Raw genomic sequence first — 26,477 nt, forward strand, 5'->3', positions numbered from 1 at the left:
TGTACCTTACAGTAATAGAAAAAATTGTCACGTATGGTGCAGCAGTATGGGCCTTCCCGATGCAGGGCAGGAAAATACGCCAGCTCGCTACCATACAGAGGCCTTTTGCGCTCTTAATTACACGAGCATTTCGGACCACCTCTACGGCCGCCATCAATGTTATGTCTGGGTTGCTCCCACTCCATCTCAGAATTGAAGAGGAGGCAATCATCCAAACAGTCAAACAGCTTCGTAAACAACTTACCTATGATGATTTTACTTATCAAGTGGACCAATACGAACAATTAGTCCTTCCTACTGCCGTGCATCCCGCGCTGAAAGGCATCGGAGTCAAAATTCTCTCCAATACTGCCGAGGATGAGCCAGCAAGCAATGTAAAAATCTATACAGATGGTTCCAGAATAGAAGATAATGTGGGCTGCTCATTCATTGTTACCACTGAAAATTGTGTAATTCATACCTGGCAAGCACATTTGCAATCTAACAATAGTGTTTTCCAGAGCGAGGTCGTAGCAATAAAGCATGCAATAGATTACCTAATTAACATGAAAATACCCACAGGCATCATTCTCACAGACAGCTTGTCCTCTTTACATGCACTAATCAATCCCGACCACCGATCTACCATTATCCAAGACATTCAGCGCACTCTTAGGGATCATCAAAGAAAAAATTATTATTTCAAATGGGTTAAGGCCCATGTCGGCAATGCTGGTAATGAGCTTACTGATAAGATGGCTAAGGAAGCAGCTGTCAACTCAAATGTTCTCAATCTTACCATACCATGGCCATATTCCCATCTCAAGAGAATTACCAGACTACGTGCCATATCGAAGTGGCAACAAGAGTGGGACTTCAGTCCTACTGGACGAAGAACAGCATACCACATTGCATATGTCGACCCAGACAGAAATATAGGCAACCCTTTGTTGATTAGATACATAAGTGGCCATGGTCCTTTTCCGACCTTTTTCGCGCGACATAGAATCAGTAACTCAGATATGTGTGTTTGTGGCTTACAAGGCACACCCGAACACTATGTTACCAGCTGCCAGCTCACTGCTGGCCAACATCTCTTAATTCCATCTACTAATACACAAGCCTATTGTAAATATCTAATAAAGCAAAGGCATCTGGTTCGTAAAATTTGTGTTATAATGTCAAAGCTCTCCTCACTGGGTACTGATCTATGCCAGAGTGCTTAACGGGTCAGTACAGCAACTGATTATATGTATTATATGTAGCTGCAACATTTACATGGGATGTCAATATATGCTACATGCTTTATGATCGAACATTAAAGCATGAACTATGCAGTCTTGCAATTATATGCACCTTATATATATATATATGCATAATCGATAAGGAACAGTATGCTACATATACGTGCCCATGCATGGACAATATAAAAACTTAAGTATATATTATATACAATTGTAATGCCAAGCCATGCATTCTAATACGTACTAAGGTACTATGTAAACTAATGTGATGCAAATATATTTAGTAAAAGTTCCACACTATATGTATATAATATACCTATTCAGTATCATGTTTCATTTGACAATGGAATGTATACTCGGAACAACGTTAAAGCACTTGTAACACTGTAAAGCAATATCAGTATGTCTAACTTTAAAGTAGTTTTATTTTGAACAATTTTCTTATGTAGTAATGGAATTACGTAACAACATATCAGTCAAGTGTATGCAAATCTATTAAGTGGCACTATGTTTTAATTGAACAATTTTAGATATTAAGTTGTTAGATGTTTAATTGAATATTAAATTAAGTTATGTAATATTATGTTCTAATTGAGATAACAAGAATAATTGTAATGTGTAATGAATGTAATGTATTTAAGTTATGCGATATTAAGTTCTAATTGCGTAATATAATTATGTAGTATTTTATGGTACAGTATTATTTAACAGTAACAATTTCTATTAGCAGTAATATAATGAAACAAAAATAAGTGTTTTTCTTTTAGGATACTAATGTTACAATTGAGAATAATATGTGTATCAATATTTCAACTATGTTTTGCTTGAATATTATGTTCCTTTTAAGTAGTAACTGGTATGGTGCATGAATAACCTTGCGCATTATATTAAGAGGTAATGATTAAGCATCATGTTTTATAAAGATTTAAAGTGCAATTTTTGTGTATAGCCAATGTTCTATGTTTCCGTATGTCCAATGTTCTATGTTTCCGTATGTCCAATGTTTCTATGCAAATACATGTTAAAATTAAGTATATATGTATACTCAATTAATGTAAAAGCTCTGTATAATATAGCATGCAAATATATAAATAATTGCATCTGTCAAAAGGTTTGAAAATTTATGAGTAAGCACATCGTCTTATCCCAATTACAAAAAACCATTTCAATGTGTGCGGTATATATGAGTGGTATTTCGTATTTTCAGTCATTATAATGTAAAATTGCCATGTGGCGGTGGTGCTATAAAGTATCACAAAGCACTCTCTTGCTCTACTTAGCATTAACATATGTATTGGTATATGTATATGCAATGACTGATTATGTCGTTATTCATTATCAATGTTTACATATTTGTATAATATTTTCTTAATTAATTTGTATGACACAAATTAGTGTCCTTGTAAGATTTTTGCCTGTAAGGTAAAATGTCAAATACGAATTGCCCATTATCTGTACAAATTGTCCCTATACTTAGTAAAAAGTTAACATATGATTTGGTATATGTATATGCAATGACTGATTAAGTAATTGTAATATTTCTAAGTAGCATTTTGTGCGTTTTGAATTTACAATGCATGAATGTACTTGAAGGATTTAAACTTAAAACGGTCACATGTAAAAATGAGTAGCTCATAATCAGCAGAATAATGTATAAAACTGCTGCTACTCATTATCAATAATTGCAATTTGTATTTCGTAATCTTTCACCATTTTGTATGACATAATTAAGTGTAATTGTAAAACTTATTTTTAAAAACAGGTAATACGCCAAACACGTGTAGCCCATAATCTGTACAAATTGTTAATACTCTTAACAGGAGTTTACATGTGTATGTGTTTGTGTATATGTAATGGTAAGTTAAGTATATGTATTGTATCCTTGCAGCATCATGTATGATTTAAATTTCAAACAGTAATATGTACAAAGTGAATAGCCCTTAATTTGCAGAATAATGTATTAATTGTTATAACTCATTTTCAATGTCTGCATATTTGTATTTTGTAATATATATCTAAACAACATGACATATATAAGTGCAATTGTAAGGTTTATATTTAAAAGGTAATTTGTCAAATACGAGTAGCCGCACAAATTGTTACTACTATTATACAAATTTTGCATATGTATGTTATTGTAATAGACCTACTGTTTGGCGGATAACCAGGTATCTTTAATGTCATAATTCTATAATCTTATTGTGATCAACTATGTAATTGTATGTTAACCTATGTAAAGATTCTGCCTTTGTTTGGCACTGTACTTTTTATTCCTGGAAACAAATTAACACTGGACTTGGCATTTTGGCTTAGAGTATTCCTCGGGAGCACTTTGGTCGGCTGGACTGCTACCCGGATGAATAGGGTGCTGGGTCTGGGCGTCTGGTGCGAGTCTCACGTGTGGCCTTATTCTGGCCTTGCTCTGGATATTGGAGGACGTGACGCTAAACCAATTAACCATAACGGTAAAGGGATGGTGCCCACGTCCCCCGTTCCTAATCCTAAGCCTAACAGTATTATATTTCGTTCATATTATAACTCAGAATGCACAAAATTTATATCATTTAAAGAATTATCTAATCGTTGCCACATGTTCTTTTCAAATGCTATAATAAAACTAGAACTATGTATAAAAGAAATTAAGAAAACAAAACAAAAAAGAAACAGTTTTTCACAGACGATTGAGTATTTCTCATTCAATTAATTCAGTTTTCTCTTCGCGAGAAGGCAAAAATACATAAAAACTCAAAATATCTGTATTAAAAATTACGAAGTAAATCTTAAACGCTTATTTCCTCGAAAAAATTCTAGAAAGGATTAAGCATGATTTAAATAATAAATGAAGGCGTTATCTTTGTTGTTGCGCAGCTACGTTTCTCTAGATTGGCAACAAATCCGCTACTCAACTGTTTCAAATGCAAACAAAAGCAATAGCAGCCATCAAATTAGGCTTAGCCGCACTTAAACAATTTTAAAATTGTTGATAATTCTAAAAATATTGCATACATATTTACTAAAGGCATAAAAACATCCCAGCATCAGATAAATTATTTTCTTACTTTTACTGCATTAATCATCATATCCATTTTAAATAAAAGCTCATTGTATAAAAATAATTTCTTACTTGTATTTTATTTTCTGCTTTTAGGCACAATCAGTGAAGAAAGGTTTAGTCATTATCAATAATGTTTCATAACGAACATTTTACACTAAAATGAGGAAAACGAATATCGCCAATTCGCGATTAAGTATGCCAAGATGGCAAACTAAAACAATTTAATTTATGTTTGCTTCAGACTGCAGCAAAATGTTTTTAAACAGAAAATCGCTCAGATAATATTGTTTATCATTCTCGTTTTAAAAAAAAGCGGGGGAGTTTTATTTAATCTGTAAAAATTTCAAAACTTTACTCCAATACATTTTGAGATGCCGAAATTTTAAAATCATAAACCTCAACTAGTCTAAAACATTGAGCGATTTTTTAAAAACCGCGCCAATATTTCAGATATAAAATTACAGTTTTCATAGAGGTTTCAGTTCAAAAGACTTTTTTCTCCTGCATTCGATGTGGAAAACAGTAAAAATATAATATGCTTAATTTCTTCGTTAAGCGAGGATATACGCGAAACATCTTTTAAACGTTAAATAAAAAAGTCTAAAATGATTTTTTTTAAAATCGCTTCACCACACTGCATTTTCATCGAAAAAAAAGTGTGTATAAAATAAAGTTTCATCTGTAGCTTAATCACGAAGTAGTTAAAATTCGATAACAAAATTCCACAGACAATGAAACACAATAAAAAACAAAAGCCTATATGAAAATGTAAATAAAATCTTATAAAAATACTTACGTCAAAAGTCCCCTTTCAGACTACATTGTTTATAGTCACATAAAACACAGAGTATTTCTTTCAACCCCAAACCTGAAAAATTTCAAAGAATTTGTGTCAGCTCTTTGGAATTTATAGCGAGTTTTTACTTGTTGATAGGATAACTTTTAGAGACAACAAAATATGTGACGCTTCTCTTGCCATCTAGGAGACAAGCATCTGTGGTATTTACAACTATAGGTTAAGAAAGAATATTAAAATATCTGGTTGTAAGGAAAGTTTTCACCTAAAAAGGTTTTTAAACAAGTTAGGAAAAAAAGATAAAAGCAGTAGCTTTAGTGCGGGTAGTCATCACCCACCCGAATCTATGATTTTCTGCCAAAGTTTTGGTAGTTTTTCAAAGCCATTGGCGTAGTCACTTGGTAGCCGCGAGTTCAAAAACAGATCAACCCCATTTCGGATGTCCTATGCAGAATGGAAGAAAGCACCAACAAGATGTTGTGTGAAAGAAGTGTGAAAAAGATAGAAGTCCGATATCGGGGCTATATGATGGGTGTGGCAAAAGATCCCATTCGAGTGCGTACAGAGTCCAGCCGGTGAACCCAGACACATGTGGTCTTGCATTATCTTGATGGTGTAATGATTATGTTAATTTTATTAACAGTTAAATTTTGAGTTAAAATTCCTTTTATATCAATTCTTAACTTCAACTTACCAATTCCGGCCAGAACGTAGTTTTAGAATCACGTCTGAATACATAATGAGGAAGAGCGGTATTTAACCGCGAAGTTCTTCGGTCTTAGAGAGAGAGATACCAGGTATTCTGTCTGCACGCTTCCGCCTTTTTTAGGCTACTCTCTCTATTATCAGGCTCGGCTGTACTTTAGGCCCTTTGATAGCTTCGCAGTCTATTAACGTTAAGGGGCCAACTCTGTTAGAATTTTGATAGCTTCGGCTATACCTCTTTAGTTTAGATTAGTTTAGGTTAATTCTTAGTATCTTAAATTTAAGCCGAAGTGTTGGGTTTATTGTACACTCCAAGACGGGGTTTTGTTAAACATTAGTTGGAATAATAATGGGCTAGTTTACCCTTCTGTCGTGTTATTGTTTCCTGTCGCACGAACTCAAGTGATTATTCACTTATCAGTTCTTAAGATTTTTCACTTCCAACAGTAACTTAGAATTACAAAGTGAGGAACTCTACAATGGAATATTACCTTTTTGCGCCGGAACTCAAATTGGCGTTTTTCCTTGCCAACAGAGTCAGAACTACCATCTCGCCGTACACTTTGCTATCATTCGTTGCCAATGCAAAGTCGCACCAGATACCAAGCATGATCTTTTTGTCAGTCAAATTGCGCTCTGCGGCGCTGCTGACGTGCTCACCCGCAGCAGACCAACCCCCTGCTCGGGTTGGTTGTTGAAGTAAATCTAGTTTTCATCACAAGTGCCGATACTGTCCAGAAGCGTTTCCTTGCGTTGATATTCGAGCAGATTTGGGCAGGCACAAACACGTCTGTCCTTATCTGCTTGAGTCAGCTTATGCGGCACTGAGCGATTGAACTCGTACATCAAGTTTATGCGATGCATAACGCTACTAGTGGACATGACACTAACGTCTAACCCCTTAACAAGCTCTTGACTAGTTGCATATCGATTGTCTTTAAGTTAGCGAGTGTTGCATCCGATGCGACTAGCATCGATTGTTGCAACCGATACGACTAGTTGCATACCGATTGTCTCGCAGGCGAGCGTCATCAACATCAGTAATCCAGCCTGAGTGCTCTGCTTCTTGAATGTCAGACTTCTTGTTTTTTGAGCATTCGGTACCAAACCGTCACGGTGTCATATGATACAACATTAGTACCTAAAGGTATACACATGATTTGGTAACATTCTATAGCTGACGTTTTGCAACAGAACTGGAAGTAAAGGATGGAACTGGAAATTTGCATTTGAAAGAAAGAGACTTGCTTTAGAACATTGTGTTCTGAAATTTATAAAAACATATCGTTATTATTTAGTAAAAGTTGCCTGAAAACGAACTATCGCGCTACCAGACTAGAAAGTCCAAATAACGATCTAATTAAACAGATAAAAAGACATGCTCTTTTTTCTTAGCTCTTTCAAAGATATTAAACTCTTCTGGACGAAGAGTCATATTGGTACCACTGGTAACGAGTTAGCAGATAGATTGGCAAAAGCTGCCACTGAAAATCAAATTATTGATTTTCACTTTCTTTGACAGTTTGAAATCCTTGTTGAAATCAAAAAGTTTGACTCTATGGCAAGCAAAGTGGAACGGCCCAGATTCTAAAGGAAGGTTCACTTATAATTTAATCTCAATTGTAAGTGAGAAAAGATGCCTAAGTGACAAGTATCTAAACCAAGCTTTAACTAATCATGGACAATTTCCCTTTTATTATAATAGGTTTTCGATTAAAAATTGTGCCTGTCCATGTGGCATGAGTAATGTCGATATTGAGCACCTGTTGTTTAGATGCTCTTCTATGAAAAATATTGTTCTAAGATTTATTCCAGATATTGCTAAATTTAATACTCTAAAGGATCTATGTGACTAAATTGAAATTGTCAAATTTCACAAAATATGTATCTCTAAATGAAATGAATTTATATATTGATTGTGTTTAAAATTTCCCTGTCTGTTTAAAGGAAAACTTGAATGTTTATGATATTATGTTATTTTATTTCCTTGTGTATCTAAGTAACATATTTTTATGCATGCAAGTAACATGTGTTATATTTTACAAAGTATGTAATAATGTGCTTTTGTTGGTGTAGCTGGTAAATCTCACCAGGTCCTAGACCTTAAGTTCATATTTTAGTTGTTTATTCTATTTTAAGTTATTTCAGGTAGTAAGGTGGTAGTTCTACCGCTTAATTGGCCTGATTTAGGCTTTGTTTTAGATCTCAATGTTTCTTTAATTAAATAGCACGACTAAGCCCTGTTAACCCTCTAATGGCGGTACAGGAAGTTCAACCAGTGATATACTATTAGGAACATCACAAAGATACAACAGACAGTAGCATTGCAATTCCACTTTCGTAAGTGAAATCATATTACGTACTATATTTTTTGTACATTATACACTCAGAACAAAATATTACCCGCTGCAATTCAGCACTTAATTATAAGTAGTACTAACAAATATGAAAATCTAACTGTTAATATGATCTAGGAATATTAACTCAATGACTTTTTGAAATGAAGACAATGACTTTTTGAAATGAAGACATTTTGAAAATTTTCATTTTTGAAAATTTTACAGAAATTCTAATTTGTACGTTACATAAATTCCTTGTGCGGAATATTAAATTATACGCATTTTTGCCGTATTTCATTTAAACTTATTTCCTATAATTTCGTTAGAGATATATTTCTCATTCAGCTAATTCAGTTCTGACTTCGCGACAAAGCAAAGTACATACGCGACAAGACCAATATAACAATACATACGCGACAAGACCAATAAAACAATTTAAAGAACGATATTTATAATTAAAATTAGAGTTTCTACGCAAAAATAAGCAATTCGACCAGCGAGCAAGAAGGCAGATTTTACGGTGCACAAAACTGAAAGTTTATTTTTGGTCTCACTCGAACTAAATAGTCACTAAAAACTGATTTTGTTATGGGCGATATGCTGTGTTAATATATGGGATAATTTAATAAATTATATGATAATTTCTGAATGAATTAAGCATGATTTACTTCGCAATAGTAAAAGAAGTCGTTATCTTTTTTGTTGCGAAGCTTAGTTTCCCTAGATTGGCAACAAATCTACTATTCTGCTAAGTTTCAAATAAACAAATATGTCTGCTTTGGTAAAAGAATTAATCTCAACCACACTTAAACAACTTTTAAATTGTTGATAATTCAACAACTATTGCATGCAGGTTAATTAAAAACATAAAAACCTTTAGATAAGAATAACATAATTAAATCATTTTTAAAGCAAAAAGGTGCACAATTTACCAACATATAAGAATAAAAAACTGAGCTCCCACAGCTAAGTAACAGAGTAGGTATATATATATACACTTTTGGTGTGGCCGATTGCCACTAAAAAGGGAGGTGCACAACGAATGCCATAGCAGTCCTATATGCAAAATTTCAACGTTCTAAGATTACTCGTTTTTGAGTTATGAGAGATACATACGTACGTACGTATAGACGCCACGGAAAAGAAATCGCTTTTAAATTCATTTTAAATAGTTTTATAATTCCTTTGCGGGAAAAAAGTCCTTATGTACAGATGCCACCCAAAAATCATTAAATTTTATTCGATAGCGTTCAGAATGGATATTTACGTTGAAATATGGTTCCCGGAATTTTTCGTGATTTCAGTACTTCGTACAAGGAAGAAAAATTAACAAAATTATCTATAAAATGGACACAAGAAGTGCGAGATAGTATATTATATCTAAATTGAATTTAGTCTTTGTGTCGCAAGACTAGCATACCGAATCAATGAGCGATTTTATTAACGAGACGGGGATTGTTATGCTAAGTGTAATATAGAACGGACCACAGTGTTGGAAAATGTGGTGACAGTGTAGCGTATTGCATGGAATAACTTACATTATCATAAACGGATTGGCTGCGTGGTTGCATGGAATCTTAGGCCCCATGTGTAAAGTGGATACGAGCGAATGTCCCTTAGAAAGTTCTTCACGAAGACATCCTCATATAGCTCTCGCATGTTGGCTATAGTCAAATAAACCTACCTCACACCAGAGTAACTCACTGACAAATGCTCTCTGGAAATCTTATAAACTAAAAACTATTCGTGCATTAACTAATTTCTATTCTAGTGGAAATTGAGCAAAGTGGAAGTTGCTGAAAATTCAAACTAAGAAGATAAGTGAGATAATTTGAATAAAACTGACAATGTCATTAAGGGTATCAGGTTCAATGTTCCGTCTAACCTTCTTCGGGAACATGCAAGGACCTGACTCGGAACAGAGAGCTTACTAAAGCTATGTTCAAAACTGTGGGAAGTAGACAGGATACACAAGAAAGGTGTACAAAACCCTTTATTTTTCGCTATTTACAATAATTTCCGTACTTCGGAATACAATGACCCACCACTTCTGGTCTAAACGTAAGAATATAAAAAATATAACTAAACGCTAACTTAACTTTGAAATAATAACGTGGAAGATTGGCCTTATATTAACAGGAAGCCGTATGTAGTACAGAGAACTGTGAACACTACAATACGTTTAAAATTATCAAGAGGATTAAACCTCTGGCCTGGAAGGCAACCAGCAACTGAGCAAAACTTCTAAGGTAAGCGGCCTGCTTCGACTAACGGCTTCCTCTCTCTCGCTTGGCAAAAAGCCACAACTTAAATACTTGGCGTTCGCCAGACAAACTTTGCATAAATACTTTAACGCTTATAATTCTGGCCGGAAGTAGAAAATAAGAAGTGATAGTAAAGATTTAAAATAAAATAAACGTTAGTAAAACTTAAGATCCTAACATACTTCCCGCCAGAGTTAATTAGTTTGAAACTGAGGTCTAAAACGACCTTGTTGAAAACTTTTAGCTCTAGAATCTAACGCGAGGCCAATCTTTTACAAACATTTTTCGCTAGAAACTAGAAATTTAAAAGAAAGAAATTTGTTTTTACAATAGCAGCTCCCAGGATACACAATTTTTTCATCTGTACTGCATCTAGACTGGAGCTTTTATTCAAATCTGGTTCCTTCCAGAGATCTGGAAGGAAAACTAGTTTAATGAAATGTTACACAATGAAATGGCAAGTAACATGTATAATTATATTTCTCTTAACATTCTTATTTCATTCATGACTATTTTAATTATCTCTCCCCGTGCTCTCTGACATGTGTTGTAAAAGAACACCAAACACGAATGTGTTTATGTCTATGTGTTCAACACTTCCTCCTACAATCAAAACACTAACGTGTTAAAATTCAACATACCAAGACCTCGTAACACACCCTAATTTCAACTCTAAACCCTGAGGTACTATTCTGAAAGTGGCTAACTCTGAAGTGTAGCGTCAGAGAGCCTAACTACATCATTCAACCTTTAACACATATTCACCACGTCTTTTTACAGTCACACGAATAAAAAAAAATTTAACATTACTTTCACTTTTACCATATCACGCTATTTCTTAACATTTAAAATAACAGTTCACATTGTATATAAGAACATATCAACATGCCGTTAATTTTACACATTTGAAAGCATACATTAGTAGTACATTGTTAACTTCTATTCTTTTCAAAGCAAGTGCCAATTCTTTCTACATTGAAATACTACATTTCAAAAAGTCTTTCAGACTAAAACTTCTCTCTTGCTAGAATGTTTTAAATAAAATTTATACAATAACTTTTTACAATATTTAAGTCTTTACACAATGCTATTATACATCAACTTTAGTTTTACGCGCGAGTAATTGAAAAACATAATACGAAAATCGGTCACAACTCATTTCTCGCCCTTTTGGCGATAAAGGTAGACCTCGCATGAGGTAAAACTTCTTGAAATCTGCCACTTGCAGTAAGAATGAAAGATTAACTTAAGTTTGCAAAGTAACATAAAAGTTTACTTATCTTTGTGATATTCGGACATTTTTTTCTGGGCCCAGTCCTTAAAGGTAGTGCAGATAGTTGTTTGATTTATCCTCCTTCTTGTACGGGCTCGCCCTTCAGTGCCTTCCTCTAGATGCTTTCTTTTTTCTCCAGTTCGGTTACCCTTGAATACCTTCTTTTTCGCTTCTGCCTGTGGTCTTGGTCGTTTGATGGCAGCTGGTCTTGGCGGAACCGGGAAACTTCTTTCGTGTTCCTGCTTGGACCTCGTTCCTGGCTGTTCAAATTTTCCTTGTAACTTTTCCTCCGTCGCTGGTGGCCCTTCCGCAGTTCGGCGACATTTGCTGCGGAGAGTCCTGTCGGATGAGTAGATCTTCCGTTTTACAGCCGGGTTATATTTGCCGTCATTTCTCCTGGCTCTCTTTGCATACGTCGTCCTTCTCCCTTCTTCATTCTGGGGGTGTTCGTTAGCTCTCTTTTCTGGACGGTGGAACGGCTTCTTTTTCTTGCCACCTTCAATTTTTCCGCGGGGAAACTTTCTTTTCACTTGCTCCTGCCTCTTAATGGATTGCCCTTGTACTTGTCGTTTTTCCACCTCTGGAGCTTGTGTCTGCCGTGCCGGATCCTGCAAAAGATCTTGGAAAATTTTCATTTTATTACGATCATAGTAGGGTTTGATTTGATCAATGTTTGCGGAGCAGGTTTCACCATTTCCAGCTTTTAACACTACTACAGCGTGTTATTTTTTCTATGACATATGGTCCTTCAAATAGTGGAAAAAATTTGGCAGTTTTATCTTCTGGTGCTGAAGAAAGTGAATGCTTAATTTTTAAAACTTCATCCCCTACTTTATAAGTTACTCCCCGTAGTTTCAAGTCATAATAGAGTTTCTGTTTTCTCTGTATTCTCCTTTGCTTCCTTAATTAGTTTTTCTATATCACCCATTTTAAATTCTGGGGCTCTTTGTTGCACATAAAATAATTTATCTAACGGCGTTATAATCTTTCTGCCTAAAAATAACTCAGCAGGAGTTTTGCGCGTTGTATCATGTTTTGCGGTCCTAAGGGCGAAAGCAAATTCATTGGCATAGTTATCCCAGCTTTTATGAAAATTTTTAACATAACTACGGATAATTTTCACTATATTTCTATTGACCCGTTCCGCTATATTTGATTGCGGCCGATACGGGACCATTTTTAAATGACGTATGCCCAGTTTTTGGCACATGTCTTCAAATATATTACTTACAAATTGAGGACCATTATCCGATATAACTTTTAGGGGCGCCCCGTATTTTAAAATATATTTATTTAAAATAGAATCTGTAACTAATTTCGCGGAGGCTCGTTTTAAGGGAACAATTTCGGTCCATTTACTAAAATGATCAACCATAACAAGGAGATAGCGACTTTTATTTAACTGACTTTTTGGGAAAGGGCCCAATAAATTGATGCCAATTATTTCATTTGGAAATTCGGATTTAATACTATTTAGAAACCCGGCCGGGCGGAAATTAATATAATTAACTGCTTGACATGTTGGGCAGGACTGGACATACGCCCTTGTTAACTTTTGCAATTCAGGAAAGTAGGCTGCCTCGCGTACGCGTTGGATAGTTTTTCGAATACCAGCATGAGAAGCTAAAGGGCTGTCATGGAGCTCCTGCAGGATATTTAATCTAAGACTAGCTGGGATAACAGGTCGAAATTCGTTGTTGGAATTCGTAGTTTTTGTATAAAATAATAGACCATCTATTAGTTCGTAATGGGCCGCTCTATTTCTTATCGCCACAATATCTTGGTGGCTAAAATTTTCAGGATCCTTTAAATACTCATAAATGCTTCCAAACTCAGAATTTTTACCCAGTTCGGTTATTACAGTTTCTCGGGAATTTATTGTACATGCTGTGAGCATTGCCACCTTTACGGTATTACCTTCTTCATCTATTTTAATTCTAGATAGGGCATCTGCTACGATATTTTCCTTTCCGGGGGTATGCTTGATTAACAGATTATATTCTTGTAGCTTGAGTGCCGATCTTATTAACCTTGGGAATAAGTTTTTCCCTGAGTACAATCTAGTTACCGCCGCATGATCAGAGTACACTGTTATTGGCGCCTTTCCAAAATAGACTCGGCAGTTTTGCACTGCTAACAGAACTGCAAGTGCCTCTCTCTCGGTCGCGGAATAGTTTCTTTGTGTTTGATTTAAAGTTCGGCTAAAAATGCCACGGGCTGCTGATTTTGCGAAAGTACCGCCCCTACCGCATAATCCGAAGCTTCCGCTGAAATTTCTAAATTCTCATCCTTTCAGGAAATTTCAACACAGGGGCTTGCGTTAATGCTCGTTTTAATTTTTCGAAAGCACTATTGGCTTCGGCCGTCCATGAGAATCTTGCCTTTTCCCTTTTTAATTTTGACAATGGCTCAGCGATAGCTGCAAAATCTTTTATAAAGGACCTATAATATGAACAAAGTCCTAGAAAAGAAGAGAGCTTCTTTGCCGTGTTTGGAGTCGGATACTTTTGTACAGCGATTATTTTTGATTCGTCTGTCTCGATTCCTTTCTGAGATATTTTGTAACGTAAATATTTTAATTCAGGGGCTGCAAATTTGCACTTTTCGACATTAACTTTTAGACCGGCCTCATTTAATAAAGAAAACACCTGTCTTAAATCCTGTACATGTTGGTCGAGATTATCACTAGTAATAATGATATCGTCTAAATAGATAAAAGTGGACTTTCCAAGAACAGGTCTTAACACAATGTCCATACATCGCTGAAATGTTGCCGGCGCCCCTAAAAGGCCAAACGGCATACGCAAAAATGCATAAGTTCCAGACTTGGTTATAAAAGCAGTCTTAGGCACGTCCTCAGGCCTAACCCCTATTTGAAAACAACCAGTCGTCAAGTCTAAAGTCGTCATATATTTGGTGGATGTTATGTTCCTTAGAATCTCCTCAATAATAGGTAACGGATATACCGGATATTTAGATATGGAGTTTAATTTACGGTAATCAATTGCGAATCTCCACCTTTTTGGATGTGTCAAAGGATAGTCATTATTTTTCTTACATAAAACCACCGGGCTAGCATAACTACTTGAGATGGGCGTTATGATCTTTTTACGTAGCATATCGGTGATATGCCATTCTATAATTTTTTTTCTTATTCTTATCATACCGGTATGCTTTGTGGCGAACTGGCATTGAATCTCCGGTGTCAATACTATGGTTAGTAACCTGAGTAAATCCTGGAATATCACTAAATAACGAAGCAAATTCACTTACCACTTGTGGGATTCTTCCTTGCTCGTCATTAGGCAGGTGGTCAAGATTTAACATCGGCGGTTCAGCCTTTTCTGCACGAACTGGTTTCATTGTCAGCTTAAGGGACGCTTCATTAAAATCAAGCGTTGCTTGTGCTTCTGAAAGAAAATCTATTCCTAAGATTATATGTGCTTGCAGATTCTTTACTATAAAAAACATCACCTTTACTTGTTGAGAAGCTAAAGGGCTGTACCGCTTGTTGAGAAGCTAAAGGTAAAGTACCGCTGTTCGTCCTTGATACGGACATACAGCGGTACTTTACCTATACACTTACATTTTTCTCCTTGCGCCGCTAACACTGTCGTATTATCCGAATTATATATGCGGTATTTCCGAAAATACTTCCTAAAAAAATCTTCTGCCACTCAGGAACACTACGCGCCTGTATCCAGGAGTGCTGTGGCTGGGATATTATTCACCAAGACTTCAATCTTCGGAAGAGTCAAATTTTTCACCATTACTGTATTTAACTTGAAGGAAGAGGGGTTTTCTTGGCCTTCGGATTTCCGCACCCTCTCGTCAGCAGAAATCCTTTTTAGTTTAACTTATTTTTCATTTCCGTGCTTTCCTTCTTTTTCCACTGGCCTTGAGACTTTTTTTCTGGATTGCTATTGAACTGTCGACGTTCGCCGGCTGTTTTTGAATGTTCGGGTTTCCTTGCCCACTGATTCGCTTTGCTTCCGTAGCCGTGTGCTTGAGTTTGCTGTAGTCTTGGCGCACCAAATTGGTTCCGCTGTTGATATTGGCGTCTTCTTTCCACGTCCGCCGTTCTTCTACTTTCAAACTGGATTGCTAGCTCAAATAACTTTTCCAGTGTAGTCGGATTTCTTAATTCAATAAATTCTTGCACTTGGGGCAGTAACCTCGGCAAAATCACTTGAATTATCTCAGGATCCGGACGGTTTCCATACAAGAGCTTGAAGACGTGAAATTTTCTTAAAATAAAGCTTGAGAGGTTTTCGATTCTTTGTTGATATATACTAAAAAATTCCGTTTCTAATTTCGCACGATCCCTTACAACAGGGAAGGCTTTTAGTAGGGCAGTCTTGAAATTCTCGTAAGTATAGGTGGAACTTCCTGCTTGACCCAAGAAACTTCTGCCTATACATTTGAACCAGTTAAGCTCTTGGCCCCTCAAAGCGCTGGTAGCTTAGGTAACTTTTTGAAATTCGTACACGGGGTAGAGCATGAAGTGGTCATCCAATTTTTCCAAAAAACTGGTTACCGGTGAGTTTCCATTAAATGTTGCTTCTGGTTTCATCGAAGCGCGCATGGTCTGGACGATATAACCAAATCCTTCCAGGGCGGCAGCTGGCATTTCTGGATTCTGAGCCGTTTCTGCAGGCAGCACAGGTTCTTCTTGAAACTCGGCCATGGTTATTCTTCTGTGTTGGGCGCCACTATCAGGTTCAATGTTCCGTCTAACCTTCTTCGGGAACATGCAAGGACCTGACTCGGAACAGAGAGCTTACTAAAGCTATGTTCAAAACTGTGGGAAGTAGACAGGATACACAAGAAGGGTATACAAAACCCTTTATTTTTCTCTATTTACAATAATTTCCGTACTTCGGAATACAATGACCCACCACTTCTGGTCTAAACGTAAGAATATAAAAAATATAACTAAACGCTAACTTAACTTTGAAATAATAACGTGGAAGATTGGCCTTATATTAACAGGAAGCCGTATGTAGTACAGAGAACTGTGAACACTACAATACGTTTAAAATTATCAAGAGGATTAAACCTCTGGCCTGGAAGGCAACCAGCAACTGAGTAAAACTTCTAAGGTAAGCGGCCTGCTTCGACTAACTGCTTCCTCTCTCTCGCTTGGCAAAAAGCCACAACTTAAATACTTGGCGTTCGCCAGACAAACTTTGCATAAATACTTTAACGCTTATAATTCTGGCCGGAAGTAGAAAATAAGAAGTGATAGTAAAGATTTAAAATAAAATAAACGTTAGTAAAACTTAAGATCCTTACAAGGGGTGTTGGAAAACCCTATACCAACAATGTTAAACTGGCCATTTTCGATGTACCTTTACTCAAAATCTGCTGTGGATATATGCTTGAAATTTTTTGTGTAATTAAAGTATATCTATCTGATTATACTGAAATGAGCTTTTGAAACATTTGAATTTTAGAGTAATTTATAGAATACTTTGTTAGGCACAGTAAAATTTAGCACGTTTCTTACACACATACAAAAATTAAATTTTTTTTCTTAGTTTATCACAAAAGGCTGATTTCAGTAAATATTAGGAAGCTTAATAAATAAGCCATAAAAATTTTAGATACCTGTTAGCAGTAGTTCCTGAAAAAAGGTACATCGAGTATAAAAAAATCACGTTTGGAGAAAAACACGTTTTTATGTAAAAATCCTCATTTATCAAAGCATTCGATGACAAATTAAAACTAGATTTTTTACAGTTCTAATTTTCATAGAGATTAAAGAATGGTATTTTTAGAAAGCTTAAAGTGTAGAAAACTTGAAAATGCAAAAATCTGAAATCACCATTTTTCAAAGATTTTTGACTTCCAACACCCTTTAAACCCGTATATCCCAATATTGTGAATATGCTGCAAACAAATATATCAGACTTTGATACACCACAGCTGCATTAGTGCGAACACTAAAAGCAGTTAAAGGTAACAATTTACTTTAGGAAAAAATGCGAAATTATTATTCAACAGGGAACAGCTGCTAAAAGTCTGCCTTCATGCAAATGCATTCTTTCTCAGTTGATTCAGACTGCAAGTAGACGATGCGACTTTTCAAATATTGACCAACTATTTTTAGCATTGCCAAAGTGAATACATTTTAACATTAAATTTTCTTGTGAATTCTTTGTAGTTGCTTCCAATAGTATTTACTGAAGCAGCAACTTCCGTTTTGAACATATTAAGACCTAAAACTTTCTTAACAATAACATAATTATTTTATTGATTTACAATTGTTTAAAAAGAACATAGTTGTTGAGCTTCGCCAAAGAAGTTACTTAGGTAGGTAAACGGAATATCCTCTTGTATTTGTGCTTTTTGTTTTTCTTCATATTTTTATCAAGTATGGAGTATTAATTTGTATAATTTAGATTTTTGTCTATAACATCAGTTAAATTTTTATGTGAATTTCCCTCGTTTTCAATTCTTCTGGATATTCTCCTTTTCTGTTTTTAATTGGAAACATTTAAGTTAATTTAACACAATTTTGTAGCGTCAAGCAATTTCATATTTTTAATAGGCTGATGATTACATGCGAAAGGGGTTAAATTATTGCCTCCGAGAAATGATTTTTCAGGATGGAAAAAAAAACAAGTAAAAATGTAATTTTAAATTCAACTGAAATTGAAATTTCTCGATACTACTAGTACTCAGATGACATCTGTTTGAATAAACTATGCATGAAATAACAATATAGAGAATTCTAATGCGAAACGTTCACGAGTACTCGAAAATTTTAGGGCCATGCCTTGTGAGAGGGTATAAATCTGCGTAGCCAATGAGCGATGGAAAAGTCACTCAACAGACGTGAAAGGAAGTTTCACAGATTCGTACTTTCTTGGGTTAAATTATATTTCGATTTCAGTTTACGTAAGTAAATCCATACTTTTAAAATCGAAAGCAATTTTGTGATATCTTTCTGTAGCTCTTGTTGCTTGTATCTTAACTCGCTTTTGTAGAAGGAAGCTTCACAGATTCGTATTTCTTGGTTTAAATTACATTTTGATTTGAGTTTAGGTAAGTAAATCAGTACTCTTAAAATCGAAAGCAATTTTGTGATATTCTTCTGTAGCTTTTGTTGCTTGTATCTTAGCTTGCTTCTGTGACCATTACCTGACCCAATGCTTTCTAACTGCACAGTGGCATGTGCAGCTTCTGAAACAGGCAGTTTCTCATAAGCGTTATCTGATCAAACAGCCAGCATTTCGCACCAAATATGCAATATAATGCAGAAACTGGAGGAATTGGGAACAGATTTGTGCAGTATGGAATAATTTCCAGTCAATCTCTCTTCTCTCTCTTTTTTTAATTGTATATATTATGAAACATGTATGTATTATGGCCAATGAAATTTATTATGAACTATGTATGTATTATGTAACATGCTCAATATATTATGAACTAGTATAAGCAAGTATGAACTATGAAAGCACGTATTATGAAATATCTATATATTATGAACTACCTGTATATAAGTATGTTCTATGAACTATGTCTGTCACGAACTATGTAACTATTTAAGCATATATTATGAACTATGTAACTATGTAAGCATATATTATGAACTATGTAATTATGTAAGCATATATTATGAACCATGTAAGCATATATTATGAAATATGTAAGTATATATTATGAACTATGTAAGCATGTATACAGGATCAATGTATGCCCTTATAGGATCATGAGGTGTTGTCCCGGATAGTTGCGGAACCTGAAATACACCCAAATAGTCTAAGTAAGCCGCACGGGTGTTCAGATTCTGCTCTCAACTGTCAACTGTCAACTGTAGCTTGTAAGCGGAGGCAAACAAAATTAGATTTCTTCTTCAAGTTTGTGCTTTAGTGTTGAGAAAGTCTGATCTTTAGAGGGTTTATAGGTTTTTTTTCTTTTACGGCAATTTTTAACATCATCTGCAGTTTTCGGGGTTCCCTACTCGTATGATAGCAAGGCTTATCCTACAGTTTGAGGTATTCGGGCGTGTTGAAATATCCCCTTAGAACATGTCTAAAATGTTGGCATCTATAAAGCTGAAATGTAATCTCTTAGCTTCGGAGAGCTTTACCCTTATCATCAATCTGAGGAGGTTTTTCGCTACAGAGATTTTCCTTCTTTTATCGATTCGTGGGAGTTCCGGGAAAAAATGGAAAGGTATTTTTTAAACTCCCTCGCATCCTATTGTATCTTACATAACTTTCGCCATGGGAAAGTAGAATGCAGGGAGGAACGGGGAAAATTTCTCTCTTTTTCCCGAGGAAAGGAAGGGAAATTTCCTCAGGGAAATTGTGATTTCCAGAGGCTTATCCTTAATGCTTATATATATATATATATATATGCTTACATATATATATTCTTAATGCTTATATATAAGGGCTTGCTCTTATATGCTGTATTTCCGAATTTTGTAAGCAATAGTTGAGTTGATCATTGAAAACGCCATTTTCGAAATCCTCCCACATGAATTCTTGCTTCAGTGTGCTCACCAAATCAAAGATCATATGAGCAGTCATAAAATCTTATAATAGTTTCTCATTTTTCCTTTTGGGGTTGGTGCTCCTATCGCTATTCGCTGACACTTCCATATGAGAATGCTTTCGACTTCATTTTCTTTCTACCCATGTGGTTTTGGGACTAGAATCTTGTTTTGGTAGTTGCCTGTGGGAGTAGAAGGGATTTCAGTTATGTTTCTTCAGAAATGGGATCAAGATCGTCAATTTTAGTCTTCTTGGCAGTAGAAGTGATCTGTATGGCACAAACCAATAGAAAAAAAAATGAGCAACGACCATCATGTGTGATGTGATGCACACCCCGACCCTCCTGGCAGACTTCACGTCGCTTCATGGTCTCTTTATGGACTGAGTCAGAACAAGCCAGAAACAACAGCCAAAAAGCCCCAGCAAAAACAAATAAACAAACAAAATACACATCCATAACTGTTTTTCCTCTTCCTCCTCCCCTTTCTTCCTTTTATTTTTTAAACAAAATGCCAACTGCTCTCTTATTATTATTTATTCTCTCCATAATCTTCACTGCCAATTTTCTTGCTAAAACGCAATTATTGAATATTCGCCCTTCGTTAAGGGGTGTCGAAACCCAAAAATCTTCAAAAAATGGTGAATTCAGTTTTTTTCTTCTTTTTTTGCATTTTCAAATTTTCTACACTTTTATCTTTTTAAAAATACCATTCTTTAATCTCTATGAAAATTAGAACTGTAAGAAATCTAGTTTTAATTTGTCATCGAATGCTTTGATAAATGAGGATTTTTACATAAAAACATGTTTTTCTCCAAACGTGATTTTTTTATACTATGTGTACCTTTTCTCAGGAACTATTGCTCACAGGTATCTAAAACTTTTATGGCTTTTTTATTAGGTTTCCTAATATTTACTGAAATGAGCCTTTTGTGATAAACTAAGAAAAACAAATTTAAAAAAAAATTTTCTGAGAAAAATGCTAAATTTTACTTTGCCTAACAAAATATTCTGTAAATTATTCTAAAATTCAAAATGTTTCAAAAGCTCATTTCAGTATTATCAGATAGGTATACTTTAATTATTCAAAAAATGTCAAGCGTGTATCTTCAGCAGATTTTGAGCAAATGTATACCGAAAATGGCCAATTTAACATTGTCGGTATAGGAGTTCTTGACACCCCTTAAATTCCCTATTATAACTAAATTCTGCACGGATATTAGCAAAATGAGGGAAAACAATGTCTAACAGTGCCAAGTTCATTACGGAAACTGACGGTAACAGAATCCTGTAAACTAAAATCTTTTAAAGTAAATAGGAAAACGACCATACCCAGTCGAAATCTTATTGAAACCAAAATCAGTATAATAAAAGCCTTTTTTTAAATTTTAACTCATTTCATACAATCTATATTGCAGCCAGAATCCTGGAACGAAACTTTCCAGTTGCCATACATGTAAGTCTTCATGTCAGTCAAAGCTTTCCCTGAAGTTCGATTTGGTGAGTGTAAGGATCTATCGCTGCATTCTTTGCTAGCGCGTCCTCTCTCTCATTACCAGAAAATCCCACATGGGCCTTAACCCAGTTAGAAATAATATTTTGTTCGTTTTTAAGTTCTTTACATAATTCCTTTATTTAAAAAATCAATAGGTTTGTCTGGTCCCGTCCGGAGAGTGAATTTTTGGACCGAAAGCATTATCTCCTTTACCTGTGTACTCGTATATAGCTCAGCGGTAGACAAAATCAAAAACAGCTTTCAATTTTTGGTATCTGCTCATTTTTTAAAAATTAGTTCAGTAATTATGTTTGCCAGATTTATTTTAATTTATGTATTATTTCTTATGTCGAAACTGTCCTGCTGTTCTACTGTTTTGTGCAATCGTATTATGTGCTATCGGCACATACAAATGAAGTCATATGTCTAACTTAAGCCCGAAACCCCGTGATTTGGGCTTTCCAGCTTGTGGAGTCCTTAGATATTTTTTGAAAGCAGGTGAAATAAAAAATGAGCAACGCCTTCGCCGGAAATCCAATCGTGGACATCTGGAATACGTGCCCAGCGTACAGACCATTACACCACGAAGGCACGCGAGGGGGAGAAATACTTTATATACTCCCCTTTTAAAGGGCGATTGGAGTTTTAGGGGACCCAATTGCCAGATCCTGGGTGTAAAGATAGTGACTTGTAAAGATCATGACTCGTAAAGATCGTGACTTATAAAGATCATGACTTATGAAGATCGTGACTTAAAGAGAACGTGAAATATAAATAATAGGACAAGAACTTGCATTTTACGGTGTGGCAACAAGAAGAGGATTCGGAAGATTTTTATATATTTTGTTTAGAGAGTTTAAAAATTTTAGTAATTTTAATAGTTGTAAGAGTTTTAACTGTAGTAGTTAAGAGCTTAAAATTTTGATAGTTAAGAGCTGGAGAATTTTTTTTTTTTTTTTTTTGGTTCTGTTTTAAAATTCAAATAAAAGTATTTTGTTCATTCTGAAAATTTAGCTTTATTCTTACTACAAGATTCAATATCCGTTATATTGAAATAAGGAAAGGGTTTTTACTGGCGCAGTCGACAGGATCGGGGTTTCCCCGCATATAATTACGAACCAAAATAACTCAGGTGAGAGCTCATTTACCTTGTAAACGTAAAATAATTAATTAAGATTATGAAAAGTTAATTATTGTTTCCGTCATGGAATCTTAGTTTATTTACTTGTCAAAGTAATGAATACGCCAGTGTTCAAATGTAATTTCGTTTGACTCGCCAGAGTAGGTGAACAACACATTAAGTATTGATTCCACTGATTGATTTTCGTACCGAATAAAATTAAATTCATTGTGAATTATATTTAAATAGAAAAAGAAAAGAGAATTTTCTTTTTTCTTTTTTCTTTTTTTTTTTTTTCTTTTTTTTTTTTTTTTTTTTTTTTATAAAATTAAGAGTCTATTGGCTGAATAAAATCGAGACATGGCTTTTATGGGACGTGGGAAAAAAGAGGATTTGCTGGCTTTAGCTGCTGAATTAGAAATTCAAGTAGATCCAAGTATGAAAATCGTGGCGATAAAAAAATGAAATAATTCAAAGTGATACATATGATGAAGCATTTACTAAAGAAGTGTTTTTAACGATTATTGAAGAGAGGAAAAGAAAAGAAGAGGAACAGCGAAGAAAGGAGAAAGAAGAGATTGAGGAACAGCGAAGGAAAGAAGAGATTGAGGAACAGCGAAGGAAAGAAGAGATTGAGGAACAGAGAAGGAAAGAAGAGATTGAGGAACAACGAAGGAAAGAAGAATTAAAAGCACAGCAGAAAAGAGAGCAAATGGAGTTTGAATTGAGGAAACTTGAAATTGAATCTCGTGTTCGATTAACACAAACTCCACCAACAAATGAAAATGGACATCATAATTTTGATTTAATTAAGCTTATTCCCAAATTCAATTTAAGACACGATGATATTGTGATTTATTTATCCTTATTTGAAAGACAAGCTAAAAGGACAAAGATTGATCCTAAAGATTGGGTTTCATGTTTATTCACTTTAATGCCATCTGAAATCATTCAATTAATTGGTAGGGAATCTGAAGAAAATTTTGAAGATTATGAGTACATTAAGGCCATTTTATTGAAGAGATTTAAATTAAATCCTGAAAGCTTTAGAAAAGAATTTGTGATGCACCAAAAGAGCGCTGAAAAATCATGGAGAGATTTTTGCTACGAAATTACAAGTTATTTTGAAGAATGGATCAATGGTCTTGAAATCACAAATTTTGCCGCGTTAAAAGACTTGATTATTACTGACCAAATTAAGAAAAGAGTACCCTATGAAGTAAGAGACCATCTTCTTGACGACTGGGTGAAATTCGTTTCTCCAACCAAATTAGCTCATAAACTTGACGAATATGACAGTGTTCGTAATATCTCAAAACAGACTGGTGGTAATCCATCAGCAGACAGAACTAATAAAAATTGGCAACCTCATTCTCCACTTCCAGAAAGAGCTTTCAGAAATAAATCGCTGTACGCTGAAAACACGCCAAGAGTGTACCCATCCCGTAAGAGTGACGAACCACAAAAGCCTAGTTTCAAACTAACTTGCTATAATTGTGGAAAAGAAGGTCATACATCTAAGTTATGTACCAAAAATCGGATTCCAAGAAGTGCTTCTGCAACAGCACAAAACAACTTAATACAAACACAAGCACCCCTTGCAGAAAAAGAAAAACCAGAAGTGCTAACTGCCAAGATCTCTATTCCTGTCTCAAAATCAGTGGACGTATCTAGAAACATAGATGAATTAAAACTTGTCAAAGTTAAATGTGGAGATATTCTAAATGGAATCGTAGACACGGGAGCACAAATTTCAGTAGTCCGTGAGAAATCGGTTGACAACATACCTTGCGAAGGAGAAAGTAAAATAGAGATATCTTCTGCTTTTGGTGAAAACGAAACTACTCCACTAAAGATTTTCCAGATGAAAATTGACGATGATTTTCACTGTAGAGTGTCCATTACGTGTGCTGTTTCAAAAAAGCTAGTTACTGACTTGCTATTGAGTTCTTCAGCTTATGAAACACTCTGTGGAAATATCGAACTGTGGAACTGTGATCGTCATTGGGATGCATCCCCCTTAGAGTACAAAGAGACACATGATAAACCGTTACCAGTTGAAGAAAATACTACAAATTTGGCTGTTGTTAATCAGCTTTCCCAAGAAAACATAGAGTCTCGGAAAACAACGAATAGAGTAAGACTAGAATTCAAGACACATCAAGAACAAGACGAAACTCTGAAAAAATGCTTTGAATGGGCAAATAAAAATCAAAATTCATATACTTTCGATGATGGCATATTACTTCATTCCGAATATATCTGTGGTGAAAACATTAAGCAAGTTGTGTTACCTGTAGAAAAAAGAAGGGAAGTCCTAAGAATGGCACATGAAATCCCTCTTGCCGGCCACCTCGGTGAGAAAAAGACAATTCAACGAATCAAGTACTCATTCTTTTGGCCTACTATTAAGCAAGATGTTAAAAAATTCTGTGAAAGTTGTAAAGAATGCCAATTGAGGAGAACAGTTACGTACAAAGATCGAATCCCAATTCAACCTATTGTTAGACCGGAAACACCCTTTGAAGTATGGAGCGTGGATTGTATCGGGCCATTAGAACCTCCATCCAGGAGAGGTCATCGGTTTGTGACATGTGCAGCTGACCTATGCACCAGATGGGCAGAAGTCACCCCCGTCAAAGACATAAGTGCGAAAACAACATGCAACGTTTTGATGAGGTTTTTTACTCAAACTGGATTTCCAAAAGTGATTTGTTCCGACCAGGGAACGAATTTCACAGCCAAACTCACCCGAGCCTTTGAGAACTTACTTGGTGTGTCTCCACGATTCTCCACTCCAGGACACCCCGAGAGTATGGGTGCTATCGAGCGTTGGAATAGAACCTTAAAAGAGATGATGAACAAAAATATCCAAGAACATGGCAGAAACTGGGATTTGAATCTTCCCTATCTCCTGTTTGCCTACAGAGAAGTGCCACATAGCACCACTGGTTTGTCTCCCTTCCAGATGGTATATGGAAGAATACCACCAGGACCATTATCTTTGCTGAAAGAAATATGGACAGGTGAACGTAGCATTCCAGTTACAGCTTCCCGTTCAATTGAAAATTATCTACAAGACCTTTTAGAAAAATTAAGAAAAGCTCATGACATTGCATCAGCAAATTCCAAAATATCTCAAGAAGAGTACACTTCAAGATACAATTTACGTTCTCAAGAAAAGACTTTCAATGTTGGGGACAAAGTCCTCGTGTTAATGCCATCATCATCACATAAATTGCTCAACACGTGGCAAGGACCAGCTACCGTGATCAAACTTACCAGGCCACACTCTGCCAAAATCGAAATGGAAAACGGAAGTATTAGAGAACTCCACATAAATAAGTTAAGGCCATATATTGCTCGTGTAGATCACGTTGGTATCATTTTTGACCAAGATGAAGAGTTTGGAGATATCCACTATGCACCAGCAGATCTTATGAATAAATCTGCTGATGATATCTGGACCCATTTACAAAATTTGAAAGGCGACTTAAAATATTACCAACGGGAAGGACTATTTAAAGTACTAAAATCTTATGTAGATGTTTTCAGTAGCAAACCTGGTCAAGCCAATGTTGATGGTCATGACATCAAGGTTACAGAAGAATGTAATCCGAAAAGATTGAGGCCCTACTGTGTTCCTGTTTCACTTCAAGAGGAAGTCGATCGTCAAGTTAAAGAACTGTTAGAATGGGATCT

General features: G+C 35.4%; 1 long non-coding RNA gene across 1 annotated transcript in view; it reads right to left on the reverse strand.

Moving 5' to 3' along the window:
* LOC146998164 (uncharacterized) overlaps positions 1 to 26,477 on the reverse strand; it is a 53,131-nt gene that overhangs the window by 21,729 nt on the left and 4,925 nt on the right. The window contains exon 2 of the long non-coding RNA XR_015040342.1: positions 5,075 to 5,146. This is a non-coding gene — a long non-coding RNA (uncharacterized LOC146998164). The remainder of the gene's footprint in view (positions 1 to 5,074; positions 5,147 to 26,477) is intronic.

This window comes from Stegodyphus dumicola, chromosome 3 (genome assembly GCF_044657685.1).
Source record: "Stegodyphus dumicola isolate Sdum_Otavi_A_Nest chromosome 3, ASM4465768v1".
Lineage (NCBI taxonomy): Eukaryota > Metazoa > Arthropoda > Arachnida > Araneae > Eresidae > Stegodyphus > Stegodyphus dumicola.